Here is a 15,422-nt window from a genome sequence, read left to right as displayed (position 1 = left end):
TGGGGGCCTGGAGGCCCAAGCACCCACAAATTTCAATGCCAGGGCCATGCATGTTGCATGGCATCCACAGTCCTGGGCAAGCTGGCACTCCTGCTATCCACCATAAATATGTCATATAAACATGGTAGGTAGCCAAAGGTCCAGCCTGAAGGCACATGAGACCACCACCTTGCTGAAGTTAAGCAGAACTAGATAGGGTCAGTGTGTGGATGGATGACCACCAGGGAATCAAATGCATTAACTAATTAATATATCACTTAATGTTAGACTATGCCTTTCAGCTTGAGCTTATGTGGATAAGGAAATAATAAAAAATCTAAAAGAGCTGGGGGAAAGGCCAAAATCTTTAAAGTGAGTCTTCATAAATTAGAGGCTGTAGGAATCCTATTTCTACATATATAGTTAATTCATGGAAGTTGCTGTGTGATCACAATAAGTAGCTCCTTCTTGCAACTGCATGGCTCTGGTCATAACCTCTATATTGAGTGGAACATCACCAGAGTGTCTATGTATGTACAGTTGTACACCTATAGGCTCTCCACACCAGTATGAACCCTGTATAAGGGTGGGGCTGTCAGAGGTGGTCTCACATATTGGCTATACTTATAGATGAGTTCCTTGCAGCAGTCAATTTACAAAGACTTAAGGAGCTGGATAATGTAGCCATAAAAGCGGGATATAAAATAAGTAAATAAATAACCCCATAAAAGAATGATTTGATTGGCAAGGACATTTTTTAAAATCTGGAAAAGACAGCACATAGCAGCACAGAAACAAACAGCCAGGGTGCCTTAGTCCTACAAAGACTTATTCCAAGTCTTTGGACATAGACATAGGTTCCAGCCTGCACGAGAGAACTAGCAGGCTTGTTATTGACCACAATAAAATTAGCAATAGCTTAACAATGGAAAAACAGACTGAGATACCCCTGAACACATGGAAAAATAATACCTGGGATACAGCAATGTCTGAGCGCCTTACCAGACAAAGGAGGGCAATTAAAGGCATAATGAATAGAGACACCTTCCAAGAAATGTGGACCCGTTTCTTTAACTATGTTAAAGGCCAAAACCAAGACCTTGTTATACCAACCACTCAATATTCTCAGTGGAGGGGTTACATTAAGTAATATGTTTAAACGTTGAATGTGTAAGTTCATGTCTGGAGTCAATGGGTAAAACAAACACCATTAGATGTACTGCTGGATAAGTGTTAAATGGTTCTTGTATTTTAAACAAATAAACAACTGGGGGGAGGAAAGTGAAGAAGAAGAACAGCCAAAGCGATGAGAAGAACAAAGCACAGACTAGAATAAAACAATATATAAGATTGGATCTTGGAAATACTAGCAGGGTAGAGTCCATGTTAATGTGCTTGTTTGTGGAGAAAAAGGAGGGAGATGGAAGTTACTTTTGAGGTTTAATATTTCTGAAACAGGGAAGGTCTCCAGTAGTGAAAGACTGGATCAACTGATAGCAAGTCAGTCCTACTTAGACTGCTTTATTCCCCTAATTCAATGAGACATGAGGAACCAAGAAGAGCCCAACAAAAACTAAAAGACAAACTAGCAAGCAATTCACATGTGAAACAGATTTGGAAAACCTAGTCTACTCTAAACCCATCTTTATGGTACAAAGTAACCATTTAATGGGCAACGCTAGACTTCATCAATTTAGTATTCATCATCGTTAACAATGATTAATTCATTTGCTGTTCCGCGGTCATTACAGTAACACCCCAGATATTCTACAATTATTTTAGTCATTAGTGTGAGCCATTATTTCAAAGCATTAAGACAGTTTTAGTGAGAAAGCTCTTTCACTAAAGCTCTAATCTCCCCCCCCCCCTACAACGTCTTGCTACCTTATCTGTAACTTTCTCTAATGTATGCCTTTTCAGTGCTCACTGGTATGATGTTTCCAAGTCTTCTGATGTCCTTTCCTTACATCAACGATTATAAAAGAGGGGAAATAATGATATCTGATGCTTCCCTAAAGGTTTGCCATGAATTTCTTAGTGTCTTAAGGTTTGAAAAGGATAATAAACTAGGCTTCTTCATGCCTTCTGGATACCACAGAAAATAAAATATTGTAAATTGAAAGTCAGGTGCACAAGCTTTAAGGACTTCAGGAAATAATCAAGGATACACTATTGTGTGTGCAGCCCAATCTTAGTTATGCTTACCTAGACACAAGTCCCACTGAGTTCAATGGAGCTTGTTTCCAAGTGCACAGGGTTGTAGTCTTGGGTTGCAATCCAATACTTTTCCAGGACTAAGCCCCATTGACCTCAATAGGGCTTATTTCTGAGTAGACATATAGATAATTATGCTGCATTTTGTCATCCTAAACAATTTACTTGCAAGTATTCCATTAATCTATCTGGGATCACTTCCAAGAAAATAAAATTGTGATGCCTGTCTATGAACCCATTCCAAGTTAAATCATTTATGTGCCTCTATTACTAGTAATAGTAGTGAGCCAGTGTGTTGTCAGAATGTTGGACTATTCTCAGCCTAATCTACCTCACAGGGTTGTTGTGAGGATAAAATTAGGAGGAGGAGTATTGTTCCATCTTGAGCTCATTGGAAGAAAGGTGGGATATAAACATAAAATATATACTATTTATCTATCCATATATGTATTACTGCTGCTACGACTACCACTTTATACCACTTACATGTCAAAATAGCTTCTAATATCCACACAAAATTAAAATACACATAAAAACATTTCCATCGAAACAGTCAATGTATCCATAATTAAAATATACAATAAACCAAGCCTGTTAAAAAGCATATCAAGTGAAAGAGTTAAAAGAATTAAACAATTAGGTCAGAAAGTTCAACTGCAGGGGAACGCTTGTCAAAATAGGTATGTTTTCAAGAGGCAGTAGAACGCCAATATCCACTAGGCCCCTCATATTTCAGTCATGGCAAAACTAGCCAGACTCCAATTGCTGATCTAATGCCCTTACCAGATAGCGAAGTTGGTGATACGCCATAGTCTTAGACAGTTCCAAAGGCAATGTTACCTTTGTACTTGTTACTAGAGGAACACCACAATTTTCAGACTTGGGAACTTCTTACCCATAGGGCCTCTGACACAAGCAGCAGCATCCACCCAAAGGAAAACACTCTGAAATCATATTCATTTCAATTGCTGAGCTGTATTTATGCTTGACTTCCCTATTATTATTATTTATTAAATTTGTATACTGCCCTTAATCCGAAGATCACAGGGCCTATTACAACATAAAAATACAAAATGAGAACAGAAGATACATAATAAAACAAAACAAAGAAACAAACAAACAAACCAATAATCCCTCTCCGACAAAAATTTTTTTGAAAGGCCATAGAATGTTAATCAGCCCAAGGCCTGGTCAGAGAGCAACATTTTCGCCTGGCATCTAAAGATATGTAATGGATGTGCTAGGCAAACCTCCCTAAAAACACTTAATATGCTGAATGATGCTTAAAGAACCATAAGGATCACAGCTCATATTATTGGTATTATTTTCATTATGGTTCTAATTAGCATTACATATATTACACAAAACCAAGATAAGAGAACAAATTTCCATGGATAAATATGACAACTGTCACTGAGTTCCACAGGAGAAACACTCCACAGCCCAAACTTTCTTTTAAATGTGGTATCTACATGTAGTCACCACAAAAGCACTTCTGTTCTACACTACATGTGTCATTGACGATTTCTGGAAAAAATGCTTTAAGAAATAGAATAGCGTTAATACTATGGAATAAGTCAGCACTAAGAGATGGTGTTTATTTTGTCACTGCTTGTGTTAAAAACTGCCACCTATGTAAAAAGTGCCATTCAAAATGCTGGTTTTTTAAATCTGCTGTCATTGAATTTCATAAAACATGAACACTTATTTTCGTGGTTTCAAATTCTCCAGGACATGGTACAATGCACCCGAGATAAGTTTATATAAATCTGAAACAATGTTGTATTTTGCCAGAAGCTCCATCTTGCAAGATGCAATCTGTTTTATTTCACAAACAAAGTTTGCAAATTTGGTGGTTCGAATTCAAGTGTTCTGAAGACACAAATTCTATAACAAAGAATAAATCTGTCTTGGGGGTTTCTATCACACACAGTTTTCAGTTTTCTTTTTGCTAGTAATCTGCAATTAATTCTTTTTTTCCAAAATGTATTTGATTCTTACAAATTATATTTTTATATACTAACACATATTTCATAATGTAGTTTACAACACGTGCTGATAGATGATTCACAGGCAAAACAGCATGTTGTAAGAAAATTAATTGTTCAATCTGAAACTGGCATCTGTAGAAATCAGTGCACATACCTGCAGGATGTAAATACAGTTTGCTATATAACCTGTATGAAGTCAACATGAATAAATATTTGAAACCTAGAGTGAAGGAACCGGGTTGACTAAACTAATTACTGGGTTACCTTCAGTGGAATTGCAACAGGGTGAACAGTGTCTGGTTTATTTAAATGCAATTTTCTATGACGATAGAAATAGTTGGGTGTGAAAATTGCCAAGATTGTGTGTTCTAGTAGCTATTTTAAGATTAATGACAGAAATTTTAGAGATCTAAATTCATAACCATACAGTCACAGTAAGCTAAAATACACCTGTCATTTCTTTTGGAAATATAAACTATACTGTGAATGCCTTCTTAAAATCTCTTAAAATGTTTTATAGATGTCACTCTGAAATTAAAAATCAAAGACTTGAAACTTTAAAATCATGACCACGGTTTTGTTCATAGAACAGGGCTTTCCCAGCTTGTTGTCATAGCCCCTCTTCCCCCAAAAGAAGCTGACTGGGAGGGTCAAGGGAACCTTAGGATGGTGTTGGGTATGGTGCAGGGGCATACTGAAGATGAGTCCACAATGAAAGTGAAAGTGCCTTCCTGCTTCTTGCACTAGGCTTCTTTGGATGAAAGCAAATTATAATTCAGTTTGTAAGCTTACTTATCACAGAAAATTAATAAATAAAGGACATGAAAATATTTCAGTAATTCTAGAACACCACAGACATATGAGAAACAGGAGTGATGTAGACTTCTGTCCCAGATGTCTTTATTCAACAGGTTATTTCTCATGCCTCCATACCCAGGTTCCATCACAAATATGAATGGAGAAATTTTTGATTCCCCCTTTCAGTTTTCTGAATGAACAATATCAGAAAGAAACTTTGTAGGAACCACAACAGGCCTGTTCTAGAGATAACCCCACAAAACATAGTGCTCTGAATGTGGTACAATTAGCAATACACAGGGGAATGTCATGCACAGAGTCCCCAAGGTGAGGATCACCAGTCCTATCTGCATTAAAAGAGATGCCTACAGTGAAGAATAGAAAGGGAAAGTATTACACCCAGTTTGCATATCTTGTTACCCACCAATCTAGCCCACCAGCCATGTTGCAACTGCCAGGTATTTGACAACTTCCTCATTTCTTTCTGGGTAAAAGAGAGGGGGCTTAAAGATTTCCTGAAAAGTTTCAGCACACTGGATCACACCTTCTTCAGACTTACAATAAGACAATGACCATCTGCATCTTGTCCCTACTAATCTGCATTTGTAGGTTGGCCTTTGTACAGAAGTACAGTGCCAACATATTGAAGTTGGAAGCTGATCTGCCCCTATTGCTTATAGGTAGTAGCACCGAGCACAATTCCATACCACAGTGATTACCTAACTAGTGTCTGTATATAATCTACTTTCAGACGATGAGAATAATCACACCAACTTCAGTAAGAGTAGAATGTGTCACACACTGTTGTGGTCTACAATGTTGTATACTGGAACTTCCACTGTCAAGTATTTATGAACAGTGCCATAGCGTAAAAATAACAATGAAGTTGGTCATTCTAAGTGTGGGTTAGTATCAGACTAAGATTTACAAGACTCACATTCAAATAACCACTTAGCCCTGAAACCCACTGGGTAAATCTTTGACTAGTTACTCGTCAGATTTATCTACCTCATGAGGTTGTTGTGAAGATAAAAGGAAGAGAAGCCTTTTACACAGATATTTTGTTGGAAGAAAAGCAGGGTATAAATGTAGTAAAGGTAAAAAATAAAATAAACATACAGGCTATCAGCCTGTGTGTAAATTTATAAGTTACTTAAGGAAAAGATATGTCCCTATTCAACAGAACTTGAAATTTAAATATCAACAGTACAGAATAAAATAAGAGTAGGTAAGAGAATGGACGAGAGAGACAGCAAGGGTTAGAAAGATGATTATGAAGTACAATGGTGCCACTTCGGCTGTGGAACTGAAAAAATGGTAAACTATACTTAACTCAGTTCTTCAGTTTCTGAGTAAATGAATTGCAAAACAGAACCTTTTTGTGCACCACCAGCAGAACACAGAATGTATGAGCAAATATAGTGAGGCACACGTTGGAGTTTGGTCAGGGAGATAACTGATTTAGATTCCTGATCAGTGATTCCATGAAGCTCAAGGAGTAATCTTTGAGCCGCACTGGTGATATTATGAAAATAAATGAGGTAAGAATAATTAATTTTAAAAAAGCTTTGCACATTTCTGCAAATTATATGACAGTGGAACCTCGGTTTCCGAAGGTAATCCGTTCCGGAAGACCGTTCAAGTTTCAAAATAGTCAAAAACCGAAAACTCAATACAAAACGGAAAAAATAATAGGAAAAACTCAATACGGAAGCTGCCTCGGAAGTTCAACTTCCGAGGCGCATTCGGAAACGGAAGCATTTACTTCCGGGTTTATGGCATTTGAGTTCTGAATCATTCGTCAATGGAGACGTTCAAAAACTGAGGTTCCACAGTAGTAATATATATACATAGGTACCTGTGACTTTTGGTTATTAGCCGTGACCCCCGCTAATTGATTTACGAACCTCGATTAGCGATTTATGGCTGCCCGGTCCGGCGCGCTTCCCTCAGCTGCGCCACTCAGTCACGGCTCAGCAGAGTTTCACACAGCGGTGTAGAACTGTCACCAGCTTGATTCAGCTTCCAGACAAACACACAGAGTCCAGCTTGTCTATTTACAGCATTTATTCCAACATTTCTCAGGAATTTCCAGGACTATTTGCAGCCATGCCAGACTTGCGTCTTTTCCCCACGGAACACAGAGTGGGACTGGCAAACTCCTCCCAAAATCCTCCCAGCTTCGAAAGCTGACGTCAGAATGGTGTGGCATCATGGGAAGAACTTAACTCGTTAAGTTCCAACTCCAACACCCTCCCTTGCCGCACCTTCTGACAAGACCCTTTTGAGTTCAACACCTTCCCCTTTGCCTTGTGCTCCCTCCCAGCATCTTTCCCAGGCACCTGTTGAACCCCTTCAACATTCCCAGAATCACACTGTGCGAACCAGGCCCACGCACTTGTTGCTTGGTACCTTTCCGGCGGAATGCCCTTTGTTGAGCGACTAGACCTTCTGGGCACAAACTCAGATGTTACCTCTGACTCACTGCCACCAGGACCTGTGTCCTCAGCCTCACGGGATTCCCCCTCTGACTTAAAACGTTTTCGAACCCTCTCCATTACACTCACCGGAGAACTGGGCTCGCTTTTGGGTGTTCTCTTAACCTGTGGAGAAATTACAGATACCTCCTCCTGTTCCTGACTTTGGTCAGTTACCTGATCGTCATCATCAGACTCAGTTTCTTCTTCCTCCCCCTCAGAATCTTCCTGTTCTGAATCAGAAAGACATTCTGAAAGAACATCACGCTTGGAAGCAGGTTTTGACTTTTCATCCTGCTCATAGAACTCAGCGTGCTTGCTGATCAGTAACTTACTCTGATCACCTGATGGAAATGCAAACCTCCATGCACTTGCTGTTGGCTCATACCCACAGAAGATCATTTTCCGGAACTTGGATCCATCTGGCCCCTGCAACGCAGCAGGTACTGACACAGACGCATGTAACCCGAACATACGCAAAAAATGAATCTGGGGTTTCCTGCCATGCAACAGCCCAAACGGTGTGTCCCCTACCATGGAATTGTAGGTGCGATTCCAGGTGAAGCTCACATACTTGATTGCCTCCAGCCAAAACCTTGGAGGTAACCCAGAATCTTTCAGCAACACCTGTGCAGTTTTAACCAGAGCCTGACACTTGAGCTCTGCCTCCCCCCTCTGATTGGGTGAAGTCACTGTGTGACGTATCCCTTTCTTGCGAAAGTACTTCTGCAAAGCAGAACCTGTAAACTCAGCTCCCCTGTCACTTGTGACAGCTTGCACTTTGGTGGAAAACTTTACTTCCACCTCCTCAATCCAACGTTTGATCAGCTGTGCTGCATCACCCTTGGATTTGAGACCGTGTGTCCAGGAATTCTGTGTAAAATTATCCTGTATCGAGAGCAGAAACCTTGACCCTCCCAGACTTGGTTCTTTTACAGGACCCCACAAATCTACGTGAATTTGTTCAAAAGGCCTAGTGGTTGTCCTCTCAACTTTTGGATAACTGCATCCTTTTACCTTTGCCAGCTTGCAAGTTTCACAACTTACAGCATGTCCACATTCTAAAATCTTACACCCCTTAGAAACCTCCGGCAGCACCTGTAGTTCTTCTACTGAACTATGTGCCGTCCTAGCATGCCAAATATGGACACATTCATCATGATTGGGAATTGTAGCACGCAGTGCTTGTGCTTTCTTAACCTTCCCATCACCCTCCAGAGACGTTTTAAGAATGAAGAGATCATTCTGCCCCTTTTTAACCTTGGCAAGCATCCTCCCTCCTTTGGAGATTGTGCACACATCACCCTGAAAACAAACCGTAAATCCCATTTTCAGTAGATAAGGCACAGATAAAAGACAGTGGTTCATCCCAGGAACGGTACAACACTCCAGCGTTTCCTGTAAAATACGAAAATGCAGATTTACAACGTTAGTCAAATTTCCTTTCTGTCCATTTGCAAACAGTACAGATTTCCCGGCAGGAATTGCCGTGCAGTTCCACCTCTCGACAGCATGTGTCTCTGGAATCAAATTGCGATTAGCTGCAGAGTCAATAACGAAACGAAACTCAGTGCTTTGGTCACAGCTGTCTTCAGACAAAGCCAGACTTGCTGCTATCTGATACGTCTCCCCACGTTGTTTTCCGCGTCCTCCTCTTGCGTTCCCAGGCTGGCCTGCTCTCCCAGACTGGTTCCCATGGAAACCCGACTGATTTCCATGAAAGGTGTCCTTGAAGCCTTCCTGTCCAGCTGCCCTCCCTTGCTGTGGGCAGTCTCTTTTCAAATGACTGTGAGATCCACACACGTAGCACCGACGAATGGCAAAAGCCTGAACAAAGCTCTCATCTTGCTTAGCCCCCCCCTTTTTCCCGGTGGAGCTACCTGCACCAGACTTGCTCTCCCTGATGCGCCTTTCCTGTTCGTCGGCCAAGCGTCCTGTGACGTACGCCAAAGTCAGATCCTGCGGACTCATAGACTCCAGAGTTAGACATAAATTGTCATAACTTTTGTCCAGAGAGCTTAGCAAAATATAAACCTTCAATTCATCTGTAAAGTTCACCTGCAACAGCCGCAGTTCATTAAACACAGAGAGCATCTCTGTAACATGTTGTCTTATGTCCCCACCTGGACGCAGCTTCATTTCAAACAAACGCCTGGTGGTGTGGATTTTAGCACCAGCCGTGGTCCTGTGGTGCACTCTTTCAAGAGCAGCATAAGCTTCATGCGCAGTTTCCAAACCCTCCACATGGGGCAGCTCTGAACCCTCCAAACTGAGCACTATAGCTCCCAGGGCCTTCTGGTTTTTTCTCTGCGAAGCATGCGCATCTGCAATTACTGCTGCTGCAGCTCCGGCGGCTGGTTGAGGCAGTGGAGGCCTTAAGACCGCGTCCCACAGACCCTTGGCTACCAGCCAGGCCTTCAGCTTTCTGCTCCATTCTCCCCAATTTTGGCCGTTTAACTTTTCGAAAGGCACGGAGAATGAGTCATGGCCGTCCGCCATCTTCTTCCGTTCTCCCAAGGGGGCCCCAAGCTGTACTTACAATAACGTCAGCTCCTCTGGCTTCTCTCCCTGGAGAAACGATACCCTGCTGTTCTCAGCTCCTGGCTCCACAGCAAACCTCTGCGTTTTTCAGCTAGCTGCTTTCAAACTCCGCAGCTGCTCCTTTGCCTCCTGCTCGACACCGCAGACTTCAAACGCATTCCAGCAGTATCTTCCGTGACAGTTTTACAAGCGATGATTTAGGATCCATAACCTGTGACTTTTGGTTATTAGCCGTGACCCCCGCTAATTGATTTACGAACCTCGATTAGCGATTTATGGCTGCCCGGTCCGGCGCGCTTCCCTCAGCTGCGCCACTCAGTCACGGCTCAGCAGAGTTTCACACAGCGGTGTAGAACTGTCACCAGCTTGATTCAGCTTCCAGACAAACACACAGAGTCCAGCTTGTCTATTTACAGCATTTATTCCAACATTTCTCAGGAATTTCCAGGACTATTTGCAGCCATGCCAGACTTGCGTCTTTTCCCCACGGAACACAGAGTGGGACTGGCAAACTCCTCCCAAAATCCTCCCAGCTTCGAAAGCTGACGTCAGAATGGTGTGGCATCATGGGAAGAACTTAACTCGTTAAGTTCCAACTCCAACAGTACCTGGGAGTAAAACCCACTGAACTTAGTGGTATTTACTTCTCAGTATATCTGGGACACAGGTGGTGTTGTGGTCTAAACCACAGAGCCTAGGGCTTGCCAAAAGGAAGATGAGCAGTTTGAATCCCCACAACAGGGTCAGCTCCTGCTGCTCGGTCCCAGCTCCTGCCAACCTAGCAGTTCAAAAGCACGTCAAAGTGTAAGTAGATAAATAGATACCGCTCCGGTGGGAAGGTAAATGGCGTTTCCGTGCAACTGCTCTGGTTTCGCCAGAAGTGGCTTAGTCATGCTGGCCACATGACCCAGAAAAAATGGTCTGCGGACAAACGTCAGCTCCCTCGGCCAGTAAAGAAAGATGAGTGCAGCAACTCCAGAGTCATTCGCAACTGGACTTAACTGTCAGGGGTCCTTTACCTTTTACCTTTTGAGATCTGTGTCAGATTGCACTGTGAGAATGTACAATAATGATTAGCATGCACACTGCAATTGTAGAATGTTTTAAGCAAATCACATGCATTTAGGTATCTTCATAAATTAATCCAGAATTGTTATCCTTGCACTGCAGATGTAGGGCTATGACTAAGATAGCAGCATTCCTGAGATCTAGTTAATTTACGGCTGAGAAAGATTTGAACAAGTGACTCCTTAGTTTGCAGTATGTTAAACAAGCTCTCATTGCACATCATGCCCAGTGGCTTTAAAACCAGGCTTAATCAATCTTAACCTTTTAATTGGCTTTTACAGTGCTTTATTGTCACATTTTAACTGGCTTTCACAATATTTTCAAGAATTCATATATTGTTAAAAACCAATTAAAAGATTACTGTAAAACATTCAAAGCAGTTTTAACTTGTGTAACCATTTTCAAAAAGTGGTAGTCATCAACACAAACAACAGCACAATAGAAAGCTTTCCCCTAGCTACAAGCAAGAGCTCATCTAGAAAAAAGGCTATGTATGTCTAGAACACAGGCAGTTCTATGCCATTTAAAATACAGAATAAAAGAAAAGTAGATTAAATGTTCTGTGCATTCCACTAATAGTTTTGAGTATATATTTTAAAAATGAATATATACTCAAAACTATTAGTGGAATGAACAGAATGTTTAAAGCAACCTTACTCACAAAAATAAAATGGAGTACACTTTGTTAAAAACATTGCTTCCATGAAATAAGCACACCTATTTCAATAATTGTTTGGGAATCCATACAAAATGGGGCTAAAATGTTTTTCTACTTAAGAGTGAAATCACCTTCAATCTGACCTGGCTTGGTAAAATGGTCACATAACCATATCTTATTGGCTGTATAATGACATGGTATCATTAATTGCCAACTTAATTGCTGATTGGTAGGTATCACTTCATGAAGAAGCCTGTTAAATTACAACTTGCAGGTTAGGAAAAGAAGCAGGTACCAATAGGTGATAAAAAGCACACAAGAATGTCATGTAAGAATGGTTTGGGGAAAATATTCACCCTCACAAAAACTTATTTCTACCCCAAATATTTCAGTGAAACTCTTGTGGCACACCTCCCAAAACTGCTTTGCACAATTGCGGGGTCCTCTAGAACTGGGATGGGGTGCTGCTACAGGGGAGTCAGGGCAATTAGCAAAAATGGTCTCTTCTGCCCTTCCACCAGTGGGATCCTCTGCTGGATTCAAACATCTTCCATTAATATAAGGAGTCCTTCCATTTGTGGAAGATACATGTAGGATCTAATCTTTTATCTACAGAGAAACAAAGGTTTTGCTTTTACAATAGCCTCATGTGTTGTTGAAACATACTGCAGTCATTGTAGGGATGTGTCCTCAGATAGATGGCAAAGTCTGTGCCATCTGTCTATTCACAGAACCAAAATGCATGATTTGGTCATAATTCTTTCAACAAATTGCTAGTACTGCAATGCTGATATTACTGCCAATTCCCACATCTGTGTCATTTTATGTAGTATCCTGTTATTTCAGTATACAATGCCCAACTTCTGAATTACTACATTAAGATTATATATGTAGACATGATTCTCATCCCATATTAAAGTATAATAAATAAAAGGGTTATATCTTAATGTGTTAAAATGCATTTTATAAGCATGTGCTTTAACTGAGGTAAATAATCACACACACAAATAAAATCTGTAACAAAATATTCAGTTTGCTTATCATTATTATTGTTGTCAAAGCAATAGGATTACTCAATTTTCTACAGCGAATGATGTGGTTTTTTTTTAGATGTAACCATGTGCAAACTATACCAGTAACAGCATTTGTCCTTTCTACAAGAACAAGTTCCTGGCAAGTAATAAAATGGACCAAAGCAAACACAGTGTTTCAAATTGAAAGCAAAGGTTTCAAGAGGAAATTATTCCTAGCATGAATTAAGCAACTGTGGTTATTGGGTGCAGATACTGAGTCACAGTATGAATGTTGCGATACAATGGCTGATCATGAGTTATCATAGTATTCATGTCTAACAGCCTGTAAGAAAGGCAAAGGAAACTAGCCTTCAGGGAATATTAAGACACCATGGTGTTATTATTACAAATTTACCTGAAGTGATAAGGAACTGACCACTTGCAGACTGTGCAAATGTTGAGAAAAAGTAGTTTCAGACTGTAGTGAGAATGTATGTTTGAACATTCATTTGTGCCATTAACTCCCTGCATGTTAGGGTGAAGGGTAGTTTATAATTTGTATTCCTCGTATGCTACCTTTCCAAACAAATGATTTTCTTCCTGAATTTGGAAATGCCATAGTACGCTACTGTTCCCTTGTCAATAAAACTTGGTAGCTGAATGAGGTGGGGTGGGTGACTGACAAAGCACTTTTTCTTAGCATTTTAACTGACTTTTAGATGTGCTCAAATTAACCATTGCTGGGAAACGATAGCAGAAAAGGATTAGTGCCTCATGTCCTTTTTCTGAGCATCTGGCTGGCCATTGTGTGAAACTGGATGCGGGAGAAGATAGTTTTTTAATCTCATCTAGCAGGGCTACGTTTTTTGTTGTTATGAGAGCCTGTCACTCATGGCTACAATATGCTTTGCATGCACAAGGTTTCAAGTTTCATGTTTGACATGTTAGGAAAGTTAGCTAAGAATAATTTGAGACCAGTTCTGGTCACTTGTGTGGAAGAAATAACAAGATCATATAATGAGATATTAGCACTTTGGTTAGTAGCCCTAGGAAGAGTAGCTTCCCCAAAAGACACACAAAGGAAAATAAGCAATCACATGTTTACCATATATCTAATTTTCCTTGTTAGCTTACAAAAATTATGGCTACATATGTGTGGCATATATAGAATGTCACTGAATCTTAATCTGGATAATATCTAGAGCTAGAGTCTTCAACTGGAAGCATAATTCTCAAGCATCCTTCGTTGTTATGAGCACCCCTCCATCTTTTTCAAATATTAGTAAATAAAGGAAACTGGCATAAAAACAGACTTGGCTAGCAACAAAGGATTAGCTGACAGTCCTTAGATGACCAGCTGGGGAATGTGTGGATGTGCTGTATGTGCGGGACACACTCATGAATAATTTCCTTTGGAAGAATCATGTTGCAGCTGCATATGGGTCTTGAAGTTTAGGCAGCACCTTTACAAGTCAGCACAACTGAATATACAGCAGTGTGCATCATTCCCATTCAGAGAAGTTCATTTATACAAATTATATCAAATGTATATTGACTGGACATGAGAGCCCACTGGCAGGATAATATATTGTTGTGAGGGTGGTTTTTTGAGGGTAGGCTATATACCTGAGTCCCTTCTAATTCCCAGATCCAGCGAGGATTTGATTGCTGGAATAGCCAGACCAGCTTCTTAGTAATGGACCTAAGTATGGGTCATTAGCAGGGCATATGGAGCGCCAGGGTGAAAGGATCCACCCAGCGTCATCCGCCCAGGTTGCCCAGAGTTGTAGACCTTTTTTTAGGGGGGGCCCACAGATGTTGACCTTTTTTAGGGAGCTGGCACCACGCTTATCTCTGCTCAGGAAAAGAAAACAGGAAACATAAGGAGCCCAGCGCAACAGATCAGCCTGAGGTGTCTGCGTCAACGACTGAGCGAAGCCAAGTGCCTCGTGGTGTAAGCAGCGTGTGCTGGGCGGGCCTCTCCATGGCCCTATGCCAGTCCCAGGCGTGCAGAAGGGTGGAGCCGGCTGGCCGCCTCAGTGTTTCGCTGGCTCACCCACCCCTGAACTCGTGGCACAGAAGAGCCCGCAGCAGAAGAGCCCGCCATGGCGCTCTGAAGGGTGGGCTCTTCCCTGGACTCCAACTCTTGGGCCCCGGACTCTCGGCCTGGCACCCCTGAGAGCCCAATGCCCCACACCCCTGGTGCCTATGGTTAAGATGCCCTTGGTCATTAGGGTAACAAAGGAAGTGGCTCTACACCAGAGGACAAATGGGTGCCCCTCCCTCAACACACTGGGAGTTAGGAGAAAATCGAGAGTTTAGGGGTGTTTGAACTGGGCTAAAGTCAGCAGACAGGCAGAGGCCTGAGATAGAAACAGCTCTCTGTAAATGGAAGGAGCCCTTCCAGGGTCCAAGTCACAGTAATTAATAAACAGTGTTCACATGTATAAAACTTGGCTCTTCTATGTCAGCAGCAACACACAAGCAGCAACTATAAACTGAAAGGTCTCCTCCACACAAACGTATGCTGTAAGTAAAAGCCATGTTTTTATACATATGAGTTCATTCTGCACTGAGGAATTGTTTTCCAAAATATAGCACAGGAAGCAGCCTAAGTTAGTAAAAACCAAAGACAGTATAAAACAACATCGCTGCACACACAGAACAACTTAGATGAGTGCAA

The 15,422-nt window shown here is 41.3% G+C and overlaps 1 protein-coding gene across 23 annotated transcripts in view; it reads right to left on the bottom strand.

The window, feature by feature from the left end:
- TENM2 (teneurin transmembrane protein 2) overlaps positions 1 to 15,422 on the bottom strand; it is a 795,537-nt gene that overhangs the window by 378,917 nt on the left and 401,198 nt on the right. The window lies entirely within an intron of this gene.

Source organism: Podarcis liolepis (genome assembly GCF_965112155.1).
Source record: "Podarcis liolepis genome assembly, chromosome: 2".
In the NCBI taxonomy this organism is placed as follows: Eukaryota; Metazoa; Chordata; class Lepidosauria; order Squamata; family Lacertidae; genus Podarcis; species Podarcis liolepis.
Note: the sequence above shows the minus strand (reverse complement) of the source record. Positions and strands in the feature narration are given on the sequence as shown.